Genomic DNA, 22,269 nt, shown 5'->3' with positions numbered 1-22,269 from the left:
AATGGAACCATCTAAATAAGGATTATTCTGGTCCAATATAATGTTCTTCCTGCTTTTAAAGATCTCTTTACACTATTTTTTTTGCTGAAGAATTCTGCTTACTACAGAGGCACACCAATGCTTACATTTATGAGAATGCTTTACATGCAACAAGAAAACCCGAGAAACATAGCTCAGCCAGTTCTTGTTCCATACTTTATAACTGGGTTCGGAATCGTGTCAATCATTAAGATTTCTTGTATCCCGCTGCTAGCCACCAAACAAGAAATAAATGATGGCTGAAGGTTAGCGAAGTAGTAGATCTGACATGCAGGACTACTTTCTTCTGTCCCTGAAAACTGTCTCCCAAGTCTCTTCTGGTGGCTCTTTTTATGCCCCTATTGGCCCAGCCTACCAGCAAGTCTATATTGTTCTCATTTAGGTGAGTAAAGACATATTGCAACAATGCAGACAATTGTGGGTTCTACGCAGGCAGAGAATTTGCTGCCCTTCTGCCCCCTTTGTCTTTTTAATGCAGGGCAGATTTTTCATGAAATACAAAATGTCATGTTTCAGCGCCGAAATCCTCCACGTCTGCTTGCATTCGAGCGGAAACAGGCAGAGCAACGGGGAGAGTGGATCCTCAATCTGTGGGAAAACGCAGACAGAGATCCGCAATAGTCTGGCTTGAGCCTAAATCTTTAAACTCAGGTTTTTAGAAGGAGTTTAGATTATTAGTAGTTTTCACGTATCCATCACACAACTGACCACAAGAAAGAGCTCACAATCCAAAGAGCCGTGAGCAATCCTGCATATAGCATTGCCAGTCTGCCTGCCTTCTCCTGTTTTGAAGAGCAAACCTAGGAAAACTCTGGATTATGCTGGGAAGCAGGTATATTATATAGTGAACAATACTATAAGTAATCAAAATCTATGGTCATATAATAGCACAGGCGACTTATAAACGGGTGCACATCAGCTAAACTGAGACGGCAGGCACTCAGATACCCCAGTATGGCTAGACAAAATTACTATAGACTGCCTGCACAAATTATGCAGCAGAAAATAAAGTAAAAATTATAGAGAAAACTGACTGTATTCTAGTAAATCATTCATGTCACCAAAACCATATGAAGACAATAAAACTGCTGCAATCTGCTGTAATTGCACTACCCCATATAGCGGAGTAACAAGAGCGTGCCAGACCCCCAACCAGAAAAACTCTCAGTTCTCAGTCGCTCCTGTCTTTAACCACCTCCTTTTCTGCACACACACAGGCAAGAGTGCATCAGTTAAAAAAAGAAACCATGGGGAGGGGTATTTTAATGCTTTAAAGGAAACTCCAGCTCTCTTGGGTCTACTTACTCTATAGTTATGTCTCTGGGCCCACATACCCACCAGCCAAACTGTCCAGAAAAAATGTTAAACTGAATAAAATGAACCCACAGATATCAAACTTGTGCTGGAGATGCAATGAAAAGGAGGGTACACATATTCATATCTGGTTAACCTGCCCAGCACTTTGGGATCAGGTGTTAGAAAGCATATATAAAATAACCTCTATTAAAATCGGGATAGAGGACTATGTGGTAATACTTCTAAATGTGTATTTAGATAATTCTAAGTTGTTAGATGATCCTCTTACTTTCCATCTAATTCAAGTTGCTTATACCTAGAAATTGGAAGTCTAGAGAAGCACCCTTATACAATAATTGGATTAGATTGGTTGATGAAATAAGAGAGTTAGAGGAATTAACTTCTATATATCATAATTATAGCGCTATGTATTGGAAGATATGGTCTCCATGGATTAGATACATAGAATTGTTAGGTTCGGACAAGGCGTAGGAGGCAATCTTTTGGATTTGAATATGGTACTGTGTATTTACTAACTCTGAAAAATTATGATAAAATTGATTGTATTAACAGATGCCCATTTCCTTTTTCTTTTTTGTACCACTTTTTTCATGAGAAAATGCTAAAAAAAAGAATTATAAAAAAAAAGAAAAAGAAAAAATGGTAATCAGCCATAAATGTGGAATGCAAAACCACTTTGTAAGAGTATGCAGATCAGCTCCAAAAAATATCCACCTTGACCTATTAAAGCATCTCCAGGATGATAAAGCACAGCGGTACTGGCAGTAGCTGAAGATTCAGATACATACTGTAACTATTTTCAAGTACCGAAAAGGCTTTTTTTTTCATGTCCATGCAATTGCTAATGCATGGCAGATAATACAAGGTATATTTGCCCATATGTATGGACCTCTGGTGCCTGTATAAAAAATATGGCCCTACTAATGGCTGGACTGAAGTTTCTACTGCCTTGGGTTTCTTCTCTGATGCCATTTTGTCCAGTGTTAAAAAGTAAAAGTACCCTACTGAACTCTGCATTTAAGGCAAATAAGGCAAAGAGTAGTGCAAGTAATATACTCCATAGTAGATGATTAATAGAACATTCAAGATTAGCTGCTTAGGTAAGGAAAATACTAGATAATTTCCCATTCATTTAAAGTAAAGGTCTGACATGTCAGTACAGAATACTATGCCCGCAGGTCATTACTTGGTATGTTTGATGCTTCATGGAGGTTTAATGTATATTTTTTATTATACTGTTATAGTTAGTGGGTCACTTGGCAAAGATGACGAAATTTCAAGAGTTGAAGGCAATAGCTAGATCAGTCACTTTACTGTTCTGCACAAGTTCGAATTTTCAGTTATAAGGCAGCTATAGGCTACAATTGCATCTCCAGCTCTTGTTGTACACTGATAATATAGTTAACAGCTTAGTTGATTGCATGGACACTAGAACACCAGAATATGCCGTTGACTATTATAAGCCTTATGGGCAGAAGCTAATCATACCTTAAATATGCTCTGTCCAGCAGTAGAGAAACTATGAGAGCTCTACAGAAATAACACATCCAATCATGCCTCATCTTTATTGCATACTGAGCATTAATGTAAATCTTTCTGCATTCGCAAGGTAAAAACCATTGTGGCATAATAACAACACACATCACAGGAATGTTAAAAGGAATACCATGGAGAAAATGCTTTTTAAAATGCTTTTTAATGTCAAACAAGCAAATGTAATCTGCTTATTTATGCAATAAAAATGCATATCCTTGTAGGAGAAAAGCACACAATGATGTAGTGCGCAATGGAAAGGGAAGAGTGGCTGGTAAATACATGGCAGATATTGACAAGCTGTAATTCTACATTAAGCACTATAACATATAGGAATAATGTAATTATATAAAGTATTTTGTGGCTGACAAATAGGTCTATATGTTAGAGTAAGGGATTTCTTCCAAGCGCAATACTCAGTTGATGGGGATTTTGTTTACTTATCATATCCATAACATAGTCATCTTTAACTCCTTCAATGCTCAGACTCCTCCCCTTTCATGCAGTGCTGATACTTATATTACTTTCATGTTCCCAAAAACACATTTTATTTAGTTCTCAGACTCCACTATACTGTTTGCTATTTTTATTGTCACTGCATTTCTTCTGGGGTCAAGAAGAGTAATGATGGCTTTTGGTGACTTTTCAAATATTTTTATTTAAAATATTATGGGGGTATATAAAATATCCTGACTCCAGAAAGCCAGTCACATGTTTTAACCCTTACCCATTCTTCACCAATGTCATAAATAATAATTTATTCAATTCTGAAATAAATTGTGCTGGAATCAAAGTTAGTGAATAAAAAATGTTGGCAGCATTTCAGCTGGAGCAAAAAAAAGCCACACATGAAATAATGAATTTCACCTTGTTGTGTACAGTCAGCAAAAGTATAAGGTGTGATATATTTGCTGCTTTTTAAGTAGGCCGAATATACAATGGCAATTCATATTGTGTAGAAATCCCTTAAAAATCTTGATACGTTTTATAATTTTATTAACTGGCAGTTTCCCTGTACAGTGCCACTTGAGTCCCACTGTATGGTTGCTCCATACCCACTGGCAAAGCACAGAGCTGTGCAACAGGGTTGAGGATATTAAGGGTCATTCATGTCCCCTGAGGGTGAGGGGTGCAAGAAATGTCCCTTACTGCTCATTTCTCATTGCTCCTGCTCACTTGCATCCCCAAGCTTACAGCTCTTTGCACTGGATCAAAAATCCAGCACTATCCTTTCTTCCTGTCTTAAAGCAGGAGGTTAGTACAGGGCCCCATTAAAGGCTGAACCCCTTGCCTCCTACATGTCTCCTCTGTCCTCTTGCTTGCCTCTTTCAAATCAAATGGTGCATAATGCAGACAGTCAATTCAATTTCAGCCCTAGTCCACTAGTCTCTATACTACGAAATGGTGCACAGCTGCAGCTATCTGCATAATGGCCCACAAAATGGGACTGAATTAAAAATAATAAATGGGGTGCAGGTTGCAGCTAACATTGGGCCAGATTCAGTTCAATGAGAAAAAGTTATTGCATGGTTTATCAAATTTAGTTCTAGTTTTTCCCATAACCTTCAATACAGTTTTCATGTAATAAACCATCAGAGTTTTTCTGAATTGAATTACATCTCAAACTGAATCACGTGATAAACCTTTTTCTCCCTGAATTGAATCTGGCCCATTTTCGGGATTACGACTTCTGGCGATAGGTAGTAAATATGTTAACAAGCATTTCTTTTGGTATAAGTATGCTCCACCTATTGATGGCTGGGGAACCCTGAAAATAGTCAATAGTCAATAGACTTGCATGAGATTCAGCAGAAGAGGCAGGGCAGACACAAGGTGCTTGTTGTACATATAAACAACGAGCTGTAAGTCCATTTTAATATGATCACACTTGCTCCTATGTTCATTAATAAACCCTATAGTCCTTTAAATGTCGGTCAGCCCATTCAAGTAACAAAACGACATATATTTTCTAAAAAACTGAGTTCTAAGTAATGCATTACAGCACTTACTCCTGCAGTTCTGAACGCATTTTTGAAACCCTGATCTACAATAGGACATTAGAATGCTTTGTGTGGATGCTGAAAGTTGTTCTACAAACCTTCTGGTGTATGTCCTGCAATATGGGTGCCAACTAAAGCTAATAGAAGGCTATTTTCTAAACAAATGCTTTGCATTTACAAATCCATTAAATAAGGTGTAATCTTAATACATTGCATTAAAGCAGTTTGTTTATTCTTTAAAAAAAAAAGACCAACTATGTTGTAAGTAGCATGTTCTTTTTTATTTGAGATATTAATTCCATCACAGGTTAATGCACAGATTGCACTGCTGTTTGTCTGGTTATTTTTCTTTCTGGTTACAATTACACTGCAACATTGCAATTGATTAACATAAAGATTACAATAATTAAATTGAAAAAGGGGTCATTTTGCATAAACACATTTTTCTTTTCTAAAACTGGCCAGTGCACAAAGTATCCAGTTAAATAAAAGTGCCTTTGATTTTCTTGTTCCTCCTTTTTTATTTTATGTCTGTACTAAACATTTGACTGGAATCACTTACTAAATCAGGTTGGGAATGCATTTAATTTTAACATAGTTATGTCAGAGCAGGTCATTTCCTGTGCTCCTTAATTGAATCCCAATACCAAAAGCACACTTTCTTGCTAGCAGCTGTTTCCATTAGGTAAATGCTATAATGACCATTGTTACAGCACAGACTAGCAAATGTCCATTTATCACCTGCTTAATACAAAAACATATGCAGTAGGTGTAGAATTGAGTTTAAGTAGAAAATAAATGCTAACTGGTTAGTCATATTGTATTGATTGGAGACTGAGAAATTCATACTTGCTGTGGGATATGTCTTTGAAAAATAGCATCTGCAAAATGGCACCATATGGCACTATTTACTAAACCAGAGCATTTGCTTTCCCTATCCTTCCAGAGTCCTTTGTCAATTAGTATTCAAATGTGCCTTAGTTAAAGATCATTAGAGCTCGGTTTCGCCTTTTCTATAGCCATTTAATTCTCCTTTTTCAAATTATTCTCAAGTTCAATAGGCATGAATCGGAAAAAAATCATCACTAAAATTGACATCAAAGCAAAAAAATATGAATCCACTTTTTTGTTGCTCAGCAAACATATCAAAAATGCATTTGATAATAAAAGAATGAAAATGTTCTGTTAAAATCGCATCCCATTGTGTGAGAGGCATAATTTACATAAACCTTTTATGATAAAAAAAAAAAAAAAAAATATATATATATATATATATATATATATATATATATATATATATATATATATATATATATATATATATATATATATATATATATATATATATATATATATGTGTGGAAGGGCTGTGGCACACACTTACTGGAGTCGAGACCCAGGTGCTGGTCAGAAAGAAATTGTATATTCATGTAGAAAGCTGACGCACACTGGGATTTTCTCAAACAAGAAGCATATTTATTGGATCGACGTTTCGGTCCTCACATGGACCTTTATCAAGATAGATATAAAGTGCAAGTGTACATAGTTATATAGACTCACCCACCAGTGAAACTTCCCCTGAACACGCCCACATATCAAGTGAATGTTTTAACCCTAGAAGACCCACAAGTCCAGCGAATATGGATGAATAAACATTGGTCTGTAAAACAAAGTGCAAATAGCATTGTAATATATAGGAAAAATCCATAGTCATATTAAATATATTAAAAAGCAATAATAAGATATTCATCTTAATAAAGTGACATTACGATAAATATAGTGTTAAAAGTGTCATAAAAATCTCTAAAAACATTAACATTAACAAATGTATCCATAAGACATAAGCTGTTGGCATATAAATATTTTAAGGATAAAATGTCCAAAGAGTCTAAGCTATGTAGTTACTTACAAAAAACAAGAAAACGAGCAATATTCATTAAGACCCCTGGGAGCAATGGTATTTAGCGTTTTAATCCAGTAGACCTCCTTTTGCAGTAACATGCGATCCCAGTCACCTCCCCTTGCGGGTTCAGGAACTAAGTCAATGCCCATAAATCTAAATGTTGGGAGATTATGGCCCATTTTTAAAAAATGTTGTGGTAGCGGTAAATCTGACCTATATATATATATAATATGTCTTAGGAAGGCTTCAGCATACACTTGAGGAGTTATATATACCTGGGTGCATCTCAGTATAAATATCCATTTAAAAAAGAAGCTGAAGCACACCAGGATTTATCTCAAAAAGATAATTTGTTTATTCAATCAACGTTTCGGCCCACACCAGGAGCCTTTCTATATATATATATATATATATATATATATATATATATATATATATATATATATATATATATATATATATATATATATATATATATATATAATACACACACACACATCTATATATCTTTATATATCTATATATCTATATATATATATATATACTGTATGTACATACACAAACACATCCTCAAAGTTATGTATATCAGGGAACATGTTATCCAAAAAGCTACAAATTAAGGAAAGGCCATCTCCCATAGACTTCATTCTTTTCCAAAAATTTAAAAATGAAATAATACAACAGTAGCTTGTACTTGATCCAAACTAAGATATAATTAATCCTTATTGAAAGTGAAACAATCCTATTGGGTTTATTTACATTTTAAATAATTTTCTTGTATACTTAAGGTATGAAGATCCAAATTATTGAAAGATCCGTCATCTGGAAAACCCCAAGCACACTGGGTAGGTCCCATACCTGTATATAGATACAGCTATTTAAGCACTGACCTGTTGGCATTGAAGTGTGCAGGTAATATCCTGGACAATGGACTCATATACAATCCACTATTTCAAGTCCCTAATAATCAGTCATTCACGACATATCAGAAGTTCACTGATGAGTTTATCTGTCTTGTTTTGCTTCACTGAAAAATTTGTAAAAGTGTTAAAAAATATGCAAAAGGCATTGAAGTAAATAGGCTACAACATATTTTTTACGCCTAATAATTTTTGGATTCACAAAAATTTTTACATGCACAACTTTTGTTTCCCCCCCACTCCAATTCATTAAAGTCAATAGGCTTTTTTTCTTATGGTGACTTTTTTTGTCTCCGTGACAATTTTGTCTTGCCAACTTGTTTTCACATTTTGTTTTTCGGGAAATTTTCTGCCATTGCCACTCATTAGTAAAATCCCGGTCCCACTGAAACATATTCAGTTACATTGAATAGGAGAAAAAACAGCCTGCCAGAAAGCAGTTCCATCCTAACATGCTGGTTCTTTCTGAAGGCACATGACCAGGCAAAATGACCTGAGATGGCTGCCTACAAACCAATATTATAAATTTAAAAAATATATATTTATATTACTTCCCCGCACTACTATGGTTTCCACTTCATAGAATGTACTACTAATGTGATGCACTTCCTGAGGATGACGTCATGTGATTTGGCGCCATCTTAAGCTTCAAATTTGTGTGTTTGTTGTGTTGTAATCACTCCCTGAGGACGGCTTGAGTTAGGAGCCGAAACGTTGGAATAAACAGCAATTTTTTCACTTGGAAAAGACCCAGAGTGCGGTTCTTTTGATATATATATATATATTTATTTATTTATATATATATATATATATATATATATATATATATATATATATATATATATATACTCCCCCGAAATCCCAGCACTCACGACAAATGTTCATTCAGGACCTGGGTGCATGCCTCGTAGTACTGCATACAATCCTCCTCCAAAGAAGCCGCACAACTCAGGACTTACAAAGAAATGGTGAATTTATTGAATCTGAGTGTGATAGTGCTCAATGAGCAAGCATTTTTTTTATTTGCAAGCATTCAGTTAACAAAAGTATTTACAGTTTACAGTTCATGTTCTTAACAACCTTATTAATATATTGGTGGTGTTTCAGATCTATCACGGACTCTCAGTGCTTTTATTTAGCTTAATACAGTGTAAAATGTAAGATTTGAGTATGGTTAAGATGACCAGTGGTTTTGATGATTCCATAGTCAATTGCTCACCATTCAGGGCCCCACAAGACTCCTCTATAGGTTACCTCTATACTAGGGCTCCAAGCACTCTAAAGGTCTACATCTCCTAGTGTTACTCCACCGGAGAAAAGTATCTTATCCATTATTAAACAAACAATGCAGTAATTCAATGGTAATACAGAATAAAAAAGTTAAGGTTTGTCTTGGACAAAAAGCATCTGATGATGTCTTTGTGGAAGAGAAGATGGTCCTTGTTAAATGTTATTGCCAAATGATGTGCATGTTGGTTATAATGCATTTCTCTCTGAAAATCAAGTAAAACCGGGCATTCCAGACATTGTTCAGAACAGCATACTTTGATTAAAATGTTGATAGGAGAGGGGAAAGCATACAAAGAAGAAAATGATAGGCTGCTCAGCTCAATCAATCTCAAATGCTTTAAAATGGCAACTAAAACCTGAAAGAAAATAGAAAACTACCATTAGAATGGATAGAATAATAGCTAAAATGGCAAAGACCAATGATCTGCTCCAGGAAGATAAAATAAGGTTTAAAGTTAACTGTGAGTACTGCTATAATTAGAAGATGCCTATGTGAAGCCATTCACATTGTTGAAAAGAAGGCATGGTGAAGAGGTTACAATTTGCCAAATAACACATTGACTGGCCGAAAGAGTAAGGGTGCAACATTTTGTGGATGAAAGCAAGATTGTTAATTTTGGGTCTAGGGGCTGCAGACAGTTTGTCAGATGACTCCCAAACACTGAATTAAAGACAGTGAAGCTTGGTAGCACAAGCATCATGATATGGGAATATTTCTCATACTATGATATTGGGCCTATTTATCGCATACCAGGGATCATGGATTAGATTCAAAATACTTGAAGTGGTCATCTTACCGACCCCAAACACACCAGTAAACGAGTAACATCTTGGTTCCAGACAAACATGATTGACATTATGGAGTGGCCAGCCCAATCCCGAACTTTAATCCAATAAACAACTTGTGCAGTGACAACAAAAATGCTGTTTCTGAGGCAAAATCATGAAATCTAGAAGAATTGTGGAATGTAACAGGTGCCAGAAGGAATAACACACATTTGATACATTTTTCATTTTCATATTTTGATTTGGAATAGAATGTGCAGTGTTCCCAATGCATTTGCGTGCATGGAAATAAAAGCAATCATAAGGATTTTGAGCTATTATTTTGAACACAACTGTAGGTCAAATATTATATATACTAAATTACAGAAAAGCCCAGGTCCTAAGCTTCCAGAAAATAGATCCAATACTGTTACCTAATGTATTATAGATTAGGTATTATATGTTATATGTAACATACAACATGAATAATATATAAAAGACAATATTTATTAAACCAGATTTTTTTGGTCCAGTTTTTAAAGGGGAAAAAAACAAAACATGATTTTTTGATATTTATTATGCTCTCAATCTGCTAAAAATTCAAATCGGAAAATGCTCCAACTAAAAATTTTCAAAATCATGTAGAAGTCAATGGGGTATATTTATCATAATAATATTTAATAAGAGTGAAGTTTTAATAAAGTGAGAAAAAGCTGAGATTTAGTAAATTACTCCCTATTTGTCATTTAGATCATGCAGTATATTGTGAGCTGCTTGTCATTTGTATACAAAGTATTTTCCAGGATAAAATGCTAAAGCTTTTCAGAATGCCTTGTTTCAACAGCAAGAAGGAACTGTTTGCTGGGGTGTGGCTTGCCTGACTCCGTGGATGGCAGCTTGATTTACAGCTCTGCACAGACAAGACCTGGAAGAGTGAGCCATATACTTTTAAACATGGGGAAAACTTACCGAATGAAAGCAGATAAGGAAGGCACCCCAGTCAGGTGAAAAATGCAATCCCAAATGGACATAGCACCCTTTTTTTTAACAAAAAAAACGAGCGCACCCAAAATAAAATGGCGCCAATAGCAGTGCAGCAGGGAGATGAGAGAGACACGCAGCAGCCTGACACATCTGATATTGATAGTGAAGGAGAGAAACAATCGGACTTACATACTTACTTAAGTAAACTCCCTTCCAAATCAGATATAAAAGAAATCCACTTCCTCCATTAAAGATCAGCTGCAAGACATAAAAAGGGATATACTCTCCTTAGCAACAAGAACAGATTGCTTAGAAACAAACCAAAGCAAACTTATACAGAACCAGAAGGCATTAAACACAAAAATTCAAATGCAAAAACTGTGTATAGATGAGATGCAAAGACACATGGATGACCTAGAAAATAGTGGTCGCCGAAACAACATAAGGGTCAGAGGAGTGCCATAAATAGTAAAAGCTGAAGATATACATACTGCGCTTTTACAACAGCTTACTTAACAAAGACCCTAACACAGAAATTGCTATTGACAGAGAACACAGAGTTCCGAAGCCAAAAGGAGCCCCTTTAAATGCTCCCAAGGATATACTATGCTGCATTCACAATTTTAAGATAAAAGAAGAAATTCTCACAAAGGCAAAGGATAAGACTAACTCAATCTATGAGGACAATAACATTCACCTTTTTCAGGACATTTCCCGTTTAACCCTGATTAAAAGGAAACAACTGAAGCCTCTTACAACCAGACTGAGAGAAAAAGGGATCATGTACAAATGGGGATACCCGTTCTGAATTATAGCATGATGTGATGGAATCCAATATACACTACGTTCGCCGAATGAGACAAAGAACTTTCTTCAGAAGCTCCAAATAGAAGACATTCCTCTACCTGGATAGGATGAAGAAAAGATGGACGACCAGGACATGGACTTTACATTACAAGGGGAATGGTCAAAGAAAGCAACACCAGGTCGACCCCCACACACCCCGCGATTCAGAGGAACACGTGAGCATAGTCTATCTGCAAGAAATATAAATGACTGATTGTTCCCTTATTTATAATGAAAAATTATTGAATAATTGCTCTTAACAGTCACATGTCGAGAGGTGTTTATAATGCTTTTGTGTTATTGAAATATCTATAAAAATGTTGAAGTTGGTCAATTGAAGTTCTGCTTCAGACAACCCACCCAACCAGGTCTATGATGATATAGAAATACTATAATATGGCCACCCTTCGCTGAAGGCCAACACCAACCCCCCCCCAATATTATTTGTGCCAATTCTTCCCCGATAACCTCAAGACTATAGCTCTGAGGAGTTATTGGTTTAGCGGTTAAACTATAAAATGTTTCTTTACCTCACATTTCCTCTACTCTTTCCTAACTTACTTATTAAGAATCTAGAGAGACTACTGTTCCACAAACGAAAATCTTCAACTATGTGTAATAGATCAAACAGGGTAATGGTTCAAAAGAGAAATTTTTGGCAGTATTATAAATGGCGTTAGATAATTGTTTAATATACTCATTGAATGTTAATGGTCTAAACAAACTGAAGAAAAGGGCACAGATCCTTGTCGAATGCAAAAAAAGGGAGCTAAAATTGTTCTCCTCCAAGAGACACATTTTAAGGAAAATAAAATTCCTAGTATTCCGAACTCGACATATAAATATATATTTATACTAGTAATAACAAAAATAAGATCCTAATTCATAAAACTTTACCCTTTACATATATAGATTTTATTAGAGATTCGGAGTGTAGATATATAATGCTTAAAGGCAAATTGGGTAATTCACTGATTACAATATTTATGCCCCTAACAAAGGGCAACCTGCCTTCATTTCTCACTTTTTAAAACACTTAGAAGCAGGGGGTATAGTCCTAGTAGGAGGTGATATGAACATGGTTTTGAACCCTTTAGTGGATTCATCTAAGGGGAAAACAAGCTTATCATATAAATATTTAAAAAGGGTAAAACAAGCTTTGACACACCTGAATTTAATGGACATATGGAGATGCTACCACCCCAACACTAAAGATTATACACATTATGCAAAGAAATTCAACTGTTATAATAGGATTGATTATCTATTTATAAATCAAAATTGGTTGCACTTAGTAATGAAAGCAGATATTGGCCTGACAACTGGTCTGATCATGCACCAGTTATGGTTGAAATAAGTATACCCACTCTACTAAACCATTATATAATTGGAAACTCAATGACATTTTATTTCATACTGAAGAGATATCCCAACTATGTTATTAACGACTGATGCAGCAAAGGCCTTTGATAGGGTATCCTGGATCTTCTTAAAACACTAGAAGGGTTTGGCATCAGGGACACAACAATTAATAGGATCATGGCTTTATATGACTCCACAACAGCAAAGGTTAGAGTTAATGGAAACAAATTACAATAAAAATTGTACACGGCAAGGTTGCCCTTTATCTCCAATTCTCTTTGTGATGATTATGGAGACATTACTAAACACCATAAGGAATAACCCAGATATATCAGGATTAGTTATTAATAATAGAGAACATAAAACAGCTGCTTTAGCGGATGATTTGCTTTTATTTATTACAAAGCCAATAACTTCATTGCCGAATCTAATGAATCTTTTCAACCGGTTCGGAGAACTATCTAACTTTAAGGTCAATTTCCATAAATCTGAGGCAATGAATATTAATCTACCTAAAAGAACAGTCAATCATCTCGTTGACTCCTTCCCATTCCAATGGACAAAACGAACGATAACCTACTTGGGGATTACATTAAAAAATTACTTGTCAGCTTTATATAAGAATAATGTGGCCCACTACTTGAATCAACCCCATTACTACTAAATAAATGGAAAAAATTTGGTTTGTCATGGATGGGACGGATTCAAGCACTAAAAATGATATCAATCCCAAAGATCCTTTTCTTTCTACAAAACATTCCAATATTCGTTCCGAAAATATTTTTCACAAAGATGAAAGCTATAATATCTAATTTTATGTGGAGTGGAAAAACATCAAGAATAAGTTATCAAATGTTGACACTTAACAAATTGAATGGATTATCAGTATCTGATGTACATCTTTATTATACCGCAATACATCTGGCTAGAATTCTGCAATGGAAAAGGGAATATTCAGAAAAAAATTGGATAGAAGTAGAACAGGCAGAATCCTCTATTCCTCTATTAAACTTAATTTGGGCTAAAGAATGTAACATACCAATTAATTTAAAACAACACCCTATAATAGGGCCAACCTTGAAAGTGTGGTAGAGGGCAGCCAAGATCCATAAACCGACATGTCATCCACATAGATTACAAATGTTAAATCAGAATCTAGACTTCCCATCTAGTTTAGACAAACAAGCTTATCGTCACTGGGAAATCTATAATAACAGACCAACATTAGTATCTGACTTTATAAAGAACAACAGAGTGATACCTCTAGCAATGGTACAAAAAAGATGGGGTAGTCATCCAAGAGACTCATGGAGCTATAATCAGGTACATAATTTTATAAATAGGGGTCATCTTGTTCTCCATTTACGTGGTGGGAGAAACTCATCACCTTAACATCAGTAATTAAAAAACCCATGTCTGTAGTTTACAGGAATTTAAATGCAAATAGAGCACCTTTGAGTATCCGCTACAGAGAGGCATGGGAAAAAGAGTTACAAATAACCCTCACAGACGAGAACTGGACTGCAAAATATAAGTCAATACATAAGTCAACAGTAGCATCTAAAACACAAGAAATTAACTACAAGTTACTATCTAGATGGTACTATACACCAGAGAGACTACTTAAGATATACCCAAACTCAGATAACCAGTGTTGGAGGTGTCAGAATGATGTAGGTAATTTAAACACATATTTGGTATACTTGTAAATCCTTGGAAAAATACTGGAAGGAGATTCAAGGTACAATAGAAAATATTTTGCAGGAAGACATAGCATCTGATTTTTTACCCAAACTTGTTATGCACTATGGTGTAAAGAGTAATAAGATGATAAAAAAATAAGTTGCTATTACATATGATACAAGCAGCGAAAGCCTTAATCCCTAAAAGTTGGAAAAAAGTTGATCCACTGGGAATGGGTTAACCTTGTGTATGAAACAAGGAAAATGGAGGAAATAACAGCAATTAGTCATAACAATAGTGCTAAATTCTGGAATATATGGCTCCTGTGGTTGAAATATATACATATTGATGAGTAAAATAAAAGTTAAATAAGAGATAAATAAGATATGTTCTTCAAGTGAGTTGAAGGTAGTGAAATAATATTGTATAATTGAAGAAGAGTAAGTAGGGACAGTAGTACTCTCTTTCCTCTCTTTTACCAGCTCAATACAAACTGAGAAGATATTAAGAATATGAACAATTTTATACGGATTGTAAAACTTATGACTGCTCATACAAATGTATGTTGTAATATGCTGGTATTACCTTTTTCTTTGCCCTTTGTTTAAAACCCTGCCCTAATTCCACCCCCTTTTTTCATATGTATCCCTCCCCATTTCTTCTTAAAATGATAAAGATTTATTAAAAAAAAAAAAAAAAAGAAGGAACTGTTTGCTGGACTCTAAATACAATGTTAAGAAAACACAAAAATGTGGGTCTTACATAAATTACATAAAATGAATCATGCCCAGCATTTACCCAAGGTGAAGCAATAATTCATTTATGAGTGTTTCATACACTTATCTGTTACTGTAAAATGAAGTCAAAATGTGTAACACAGGCTATTTTGTAAAATTTGTATTGCCTGCAATAAAGAGAAAATGTAAAATCACTTTCTTCAATCATAGACTCTACAAATGTGTATCTCTTCTTAATGCATTTACACATGTACAGTATGTAGACAATAATCTATTTAGTTATGATGCATAGCAATGTGTTTTCCTCATTGAGCTTTTTTAGAAATTATAACAAGGCACAATTAAATAATGCCACATAAGGTGTTGAATCGATAAGACCATCACAATGTTCTAGGAATTTCTTCCTGAAGCCATGTAAGGATGGTTTGTTTTAATAGAATTATTGACAGGCAATTTAGCCTGAGATTTAATTAACCAATTTACTACCTACCACCCACCCCTCTGGGTTCCGCAAGCTATATAACACATTATGCTAAAGAGTAGTAGAATATTTTGCCTTCTTATTAAGAGCCCAAGCAGGTACATTTATTATGTTTAGATTAACACTTACTATGAATTACAAGAGTTTGCATATCCATGCAATATGATCTCCTTTTAATGTTCTAAATCATTGTTGTCATTATTTTTATATTTCATGATTCAGGCCTAACAACCAGAGAGAATAAAATGTATTTCATACATTGAAAGTTTAAAATGGGGACATAAAAAGTACTTTGGAGGGAACCTCCATCGTTAAGGGAGCTGCCTTTTGACTGTTTAAATTTCTAGCTCCTTGCTGGAGCCCTTATGTATTTGGGACTTCTGGTCTATTAAATATTTTGTTATGTTTATGTAAGACATTTTGGTTGGTTTATAAATGCAGCACTGTGCAACACAAATAATGTAATGAATAAAAACAAACCAATTAAAAGCAACACAACAAGCATTACAAAACCAAGACTTGAGGTTAGTTGACCCTGCATACAAGAGCTTATAATGGCAGAAAGGTGTTTTTAAATGGGGCAGGTGTTGATTAAACACATGAGGTCCAGGTGGAAAAAAGACATAGATATATGGCATTAATTTTGCCAGTAAATATATTTGATATGTACATATAGGGACAGATTTATCAGAGGTCAAAGTGAATTTTCGAATGAAAAAACTTTTTTGGTACTTCGACCATCGAATAGGCCAAATTTGACTTCGATTCTAATTGATTTTCGACCAGTCGAAAATCGAAGTACTGTCTCTTTAAAAAAACTTTGACACTTCGCTACCTTAAACCTACCGAATTGCTATGTTAGCCTATGGGGACCTCTTAGAACCAATAGCCAACATTTGGCTACATTTTTAGAAGTCAAAGTTTTTTTTTTAAAATCGATCGATTAAATTGTTGGATTCTAAAGATTTCTACGATTGAATGATTTTAATTCGATCGAAAACAGCTAAATTTAAACCAAAAAAATAACTTTGACTATAGAATTTTTCAATTCGATGGTCGAATTTCAAAGTTTTTTTACTTCGAAATTCGACTCTTGATAAATCTGCCCCTTACAGCCATTTTAAAGTATTTAAGTAGTAATGCTTACTACATTGACACACTTTGCCAATAGCTGTCACTGTTAGAAATGTCTATCTATAAAACTTAAAAAACATTTCCATTGAATTCCTAGGGACGTTGAAACCGTTGTCAATGTAGTAATGGAAATTCAGTCAAACTAGTAGTAAAATGTTATTGAAATCCATTACCTCAGTAAAATGAATGTAACAAAACAAACATGGAAAAGTTGTGCTCCCCATCAATTTTTAAAACCATTAGGCGGGGGTGCAATGAGGCTGTGACCGCAAAATACATATAGACAAATACAAGAGTCCTCTGCACTCAACCCCTCATCAATATATTTAAGACATTGAGACATTTTGTGCATACTGCTACTGAAAAAATGCCTTACCCTTTAAACAAAACAGGAATTGTTTGTCCATATATTGCAATATATTTAAGCTGGCCAACTATGTCAAAGTCATCCCATATCTGTAACTGACAAAACGATCAGTGGGTTGTAAATGGATATCCACGATTTCTCTAATTTTGCCCAAAATTAATTCTTCATCCTACAACTTGAATTTATGGAATGTTAACAGATCTGTGCTGGCCAACCAACTGTTTGTATGTGTGTGTATATATATATATATATATATATATATATATATATATATAATATATATATATATATATATATATATATATATATATATATATATATATATATAATGTTAACAGATCTGTGCTGGTTTGTATGTGTGTGTATATATATATATAATACACAAAAGCCATGAATATCTTGTAAATTATATCCTTATAAACGGTGAGTAGTGATGTCATCAGTTATAAACGGTGAGTAGTGATGTCATTTCTGTCACATGACTCACTAAAATTTGTGTATTATAATTAATAAAGTACCCCCAGTTGTAAAATATGAGGATATTATAAGTTACCTCGGAGTTCCATGACCTGTATAAAAACACTCGGCCTTCGGCCTCGTGTTTTTATATGGTCATGAAACACCTCGGTAACTTATAATATCCTTATATTTTACAAGAGGGGGTACTTTATTCACTATATATATATTACTGTACAATTACAGAACAGAAAGGAATCAATACATTAAGGAAAGAAAAATAAATAGGTATTACAAAATGTTTGGGACCTGGGGTTTTCCAGACAAGAGTTTTTTCTATACTTTGGATCACCATACCTTAGGTCTGCTAAAAATTATTTAAACATTAAATAAACCCAAAAGAATTATGTTGGCTCCAATAAGGATTAATGATTTCTTAGGTAGGATCAAGTACAAGGTGCCGTTTTACTACTACAAAGAAAAAGGGAATAGTGTTTAAAAATTTGAATTATTTGTAAAGCACACAGTCTAAGCAATTTCAGAGATAGTTGGGCCAAAGAGGAAGTTTAACTACTTTATAGATAAGGGGAAGAGGTGGTGAAATCTGAATGAAAACCAATAGAGTTTTATATTTAATTTGCATGCGTTTTTTTCCAAGTGCTTTTAATCACATGACTAGAGTTAAAGCTAGAGCTGTACAAAGGGTAGTAATACCAACTGGTTTGGGATGTGCTTTCCCAATCCGTATGTTTCTGTGTTATTTAAAGAGAAAATGTTTCCTAGAAGAAAGAGGAACTTAAAATATTCATAATAAATATCTAATTATCTATATATATTTTGGCAAAAGTTCAAAATAATGCTAATTCTTATATAACAGCATATATTATAGAACTTTATATTCTCTGCCAATTGTCTTTTCAACAAATATTCTTTTAAATGCATAAGATTTAAGAACATACTGGGATTCATATAAGAAAAGGCCACATTTGCTATTGTTGGTGTAAGGTTTACTCCTATGCAGTGAAGTCTAATTTATTTATTAAAATAACAACATTGTGCTCAATTTGGCTTTTGGTCAGCTCCTTATCACTCCATAGACATAGACACTAAATATATATACAGGTAGGAGCTAATACTGTATATAATCAATGGTGCTAAAGTAAATTGCCAGTAGCGGCCATTTGACAATTAGCTTTGAACATTCTACTACAAGTTAGAGAATGAAGGCAAATGTAAAGAAAGTAGCTGGGGGATACCCGTTCCACCCAAGGCAGGGATGCCCACCGCACTCGTCCTCTTCTTGCACACTGATGCTTACTACCTCATGTCCTGACTAGAATAGTGCGCCTGCTTTTTGCGTTTTCGTGTCATGCCCAGTAACTCATTGCCCAACGTCTATTCATATAGTTCCTGGGTGCGATTTCTTAGTGTTTCTGTCCAGTTCTTGACCTTCCCTGACCAAGCCTTGTCTGCTGCCCGTCCTGGCTCTTGCCTGTACCTTGACCAGTCTCTCGGATCCAGTCTATCTCTACTTTATTGTGTACCGACATGATCTGTGACCTTGACTACACTCCTGCCTCTCGACTTTGCACTGCACTTCCTGATTTTGGTATAGACTCAGCCTGTCCTTGACCATGCTCCTATTCTCTGTTGCTGTTTGCACGTATGGTTTCCTTGCTCGTCTAGAACTCTCTCCTAGTTCCTCTCACATTAAGACCAGGCGGCATCTTAGTATCGGAGGGCTCCTCCCAAAGCAAAAGGTTGTTATAGGCAGAACAATGAGTCGTGATGGGACCTTGGGTTCTGTTCTGGGTTTGGGATACTTAACCTCACAGCAAAGAACTGACTGGTTGCTATTTGCAACTTATTTCACTTATTAAACTTTTCATGTTCGTAAAGGAACCCTTTAAAGTATTATTGTACAGTATGGGACCTGCTATCCAGAATGCTTGGGACCTGAGGTTTTCTGGATAAGGAATATTTCTGGAATTTGTATCACCATACCTTATGGGGTTGATTCACTAACATTAGGATTGCTCTTTTCTCATGAATTCATATTTTTAAAAAAATATCTCTAAAACTTAAAAACTTTGAGATTTGTAAAGGGGCAGATTTATCAGGGGTTGAATTTCAAGTGTATTTTAGTGTAATTTGACTAGGGAATAGTCAAAATTTGATTTGTTTAAAGTTTTAACATTTACCATGTACTGTAGCTTTAAGAATTCAAATTTGACTATCTAAAACCTGCTGAATTGGTGTTTTAGCCTATGGGGAACCTCCTACAATCAATTTCAAGGTTGTTTGGTGGACTCAAATCAATTTTTCGTTGTGAAAAAACTTTTGATTCCAGTTTGCGGGTTGATCCTATTTACCCTAATTAAAAATTGAATTTTTAAATACACTCAAATTTTTTTTCCATTCCTTCTTTTAATTTTTGGATCTTTTAATAACTTTCATGGCATTCATGATTTTAAAGAAACTTGGAAGAATGTAGTTAAAGTCACAAAGAGAAAAACGATTAAAACAAACATGTAAAAATTCACATTTTGCAATGTAATATTCTTCCTTAAAATTGCATTATCAATTTTAATTGCACATTGCTAATTTAAATTGTGCACTTTTAAGGAGTGCTTGAATGTGGCATAATCTTTTGGAGCAAACATAACTTTTTCAGTACTTATACTACATTCACTGCGCACCGGTTTAAACAATAAAATTCACAAACCTTCTTCTATTGTCATAAGAGGTCGCTAAACAGTTTCCGGGTTCGCAAAAGCTATATAAAATTTGTGCAAAGAAAAATGTGTTCAAGCAAAGGCATAACTTTTCACATTGCAAATAATTTTTTTACATTACCGACTAGGTATGGGACCTGTTATCCAGAATGCTCAGGACCTGAAATAGATCTTTCCATAATTTAGATCTTCATACTAAAGCAAATAAAGTTCTGTCTTGCATAAAAAATGGCATTAACTCAAGGGATGAAAACATAATTATGCCTCTTTATAGGTCCCTGGTAAGGCGTAAGGAGTATGCAGTGCAGTTTTGGACTCCAGTCCTTAAGAGGGATATAAATGAGCTCTTTGAGAGTGCAGAGAAACTAAAAATTGAAACTACTGTAAATTGGTTAGAGGGATGGAAGACTTAAATTATGAGGGTAGACTGTCAAGGTTGGGGTTGTTTTCTCTGGAAAAAAGGTGCTTGCGAGGGGACATGATTACACTTTACAAGTACATTAGAGGACATTATAGACAAATAGCAGGGGACCTTTTTACCCATAAAGTGGATCACCTTACCAGAGGCCACCCCTTTAGACTAGAAGAAAACAACTTTCATTTGAAGCAACGTAGGGGGTACTTCACAGTCAGGACAGTGAGGTTGTGGAATGCACTGCCGGGTGATGTTGTGATGGCTGATTCAGTAAATGCCTTTAAGAATGGCTTGGATGTTTTTTTGGACAGACATAATATCAAAGGCTATTGTGATACTAAGCTCTATAGTTAGTATAGGTATGGGTATATAGAATTTAATTAAAAGTAGGGAGGGGTATGTGTATGGATGCTATGAACTATGTAACTATGTACCTACTGTCAAATTTGGTGGAGGTTCAATCATGCTGTGTGGCTGTGTGGCTAGTTCAGGACTGGGGCCCTTGTTAAAGTCAAGGATCAGATGAATTCAGTCCAATATCAATGAATTCTTCAGGATAATGTTCAAGCATCAGTCACATAGTTGAAGTTATGCAGGGGTTGGATATTCAAACAAGACAATGACGCTAAACATACTTGGAAATCTACAAAGGCATTTATGCAGAGAGAGAAGTACAATATTCTGGAATGGCCATCACAATCCCCCGACTTGAATATCATGAAAAATCTATGGGGTGATTTAAAGCAGGCTGTCCATGCTCGACAGCCATCAAATTTAACTGAACTGGAGAAATTTTGTCAAAAATACCGCCATCCAGAATCCATACACTCATCAAGGGCTATAGTAGGCGTCTAGAGGCTGTTTCATTTGCAAAAGGAGGCTCAAATAAGTATTGATGTAATATCTCTGTTGAGGTGCCCACATTTATACACCTGTCTAATTTTGTTATGATGTATATTGCATATTTTCTTTTAATCCAATAAACTTTGTCACTACTGAAATGCTACTGTTTCCATAAGGCATCTTATATATTTAAAGGAAGTTGCTACATTTAAAGCTCAGCCAATAACAAATAAAACTCCAAAGAATTAAGAGGGGTTCCCAAACTTTTTCATATGACCATAGCTGCATTTTTTTCTTGGTTAAAACCATTACACCACTGCATTTATGAACTACATTTTAATATTGCAAATATATTTGCATATTTTGCAATTGCAATTTTTAGGGGTCAGTCTGTTTAAAGTTTAGAAATATTCTTTGTACATTATACATTTTATTATTATTCATTCAAATATAATCCCT

The 22,269-nt window shown here is 34.8% G+C and overlaps 1 long non-coding RNA gene across 1 annotated transcript in view; it reads left to right on the top strand.

Moving 5' to 3' along the window:
- The window catches only part of LOC108706746, a 136,625-nt gene that overhangs the window by 113,334 nt on the left and 1,022 nt on the right, over nt 1–22,269 (top strand). The window lies entirely within an intron of this gene.

Source organism: Xenopus laevis, chromosome 1S (assembly GCF_017654675.1).
Source record: "Xenopus laevis strain J_2021 chromosome 1S, Xenopus_laevis_v10.1, whole genome shotgun sequence".
Lineage (NCBI taxonomy): Eukaryota > Metazoa > Chordata > Amphibia > Anura > Pipidae > Xenopus > Xenopus laevis.
Note: the sequence above shows the minus strand (reverse complement) of the source record. Positions and strands in the feature narration are given on the sequence as shown.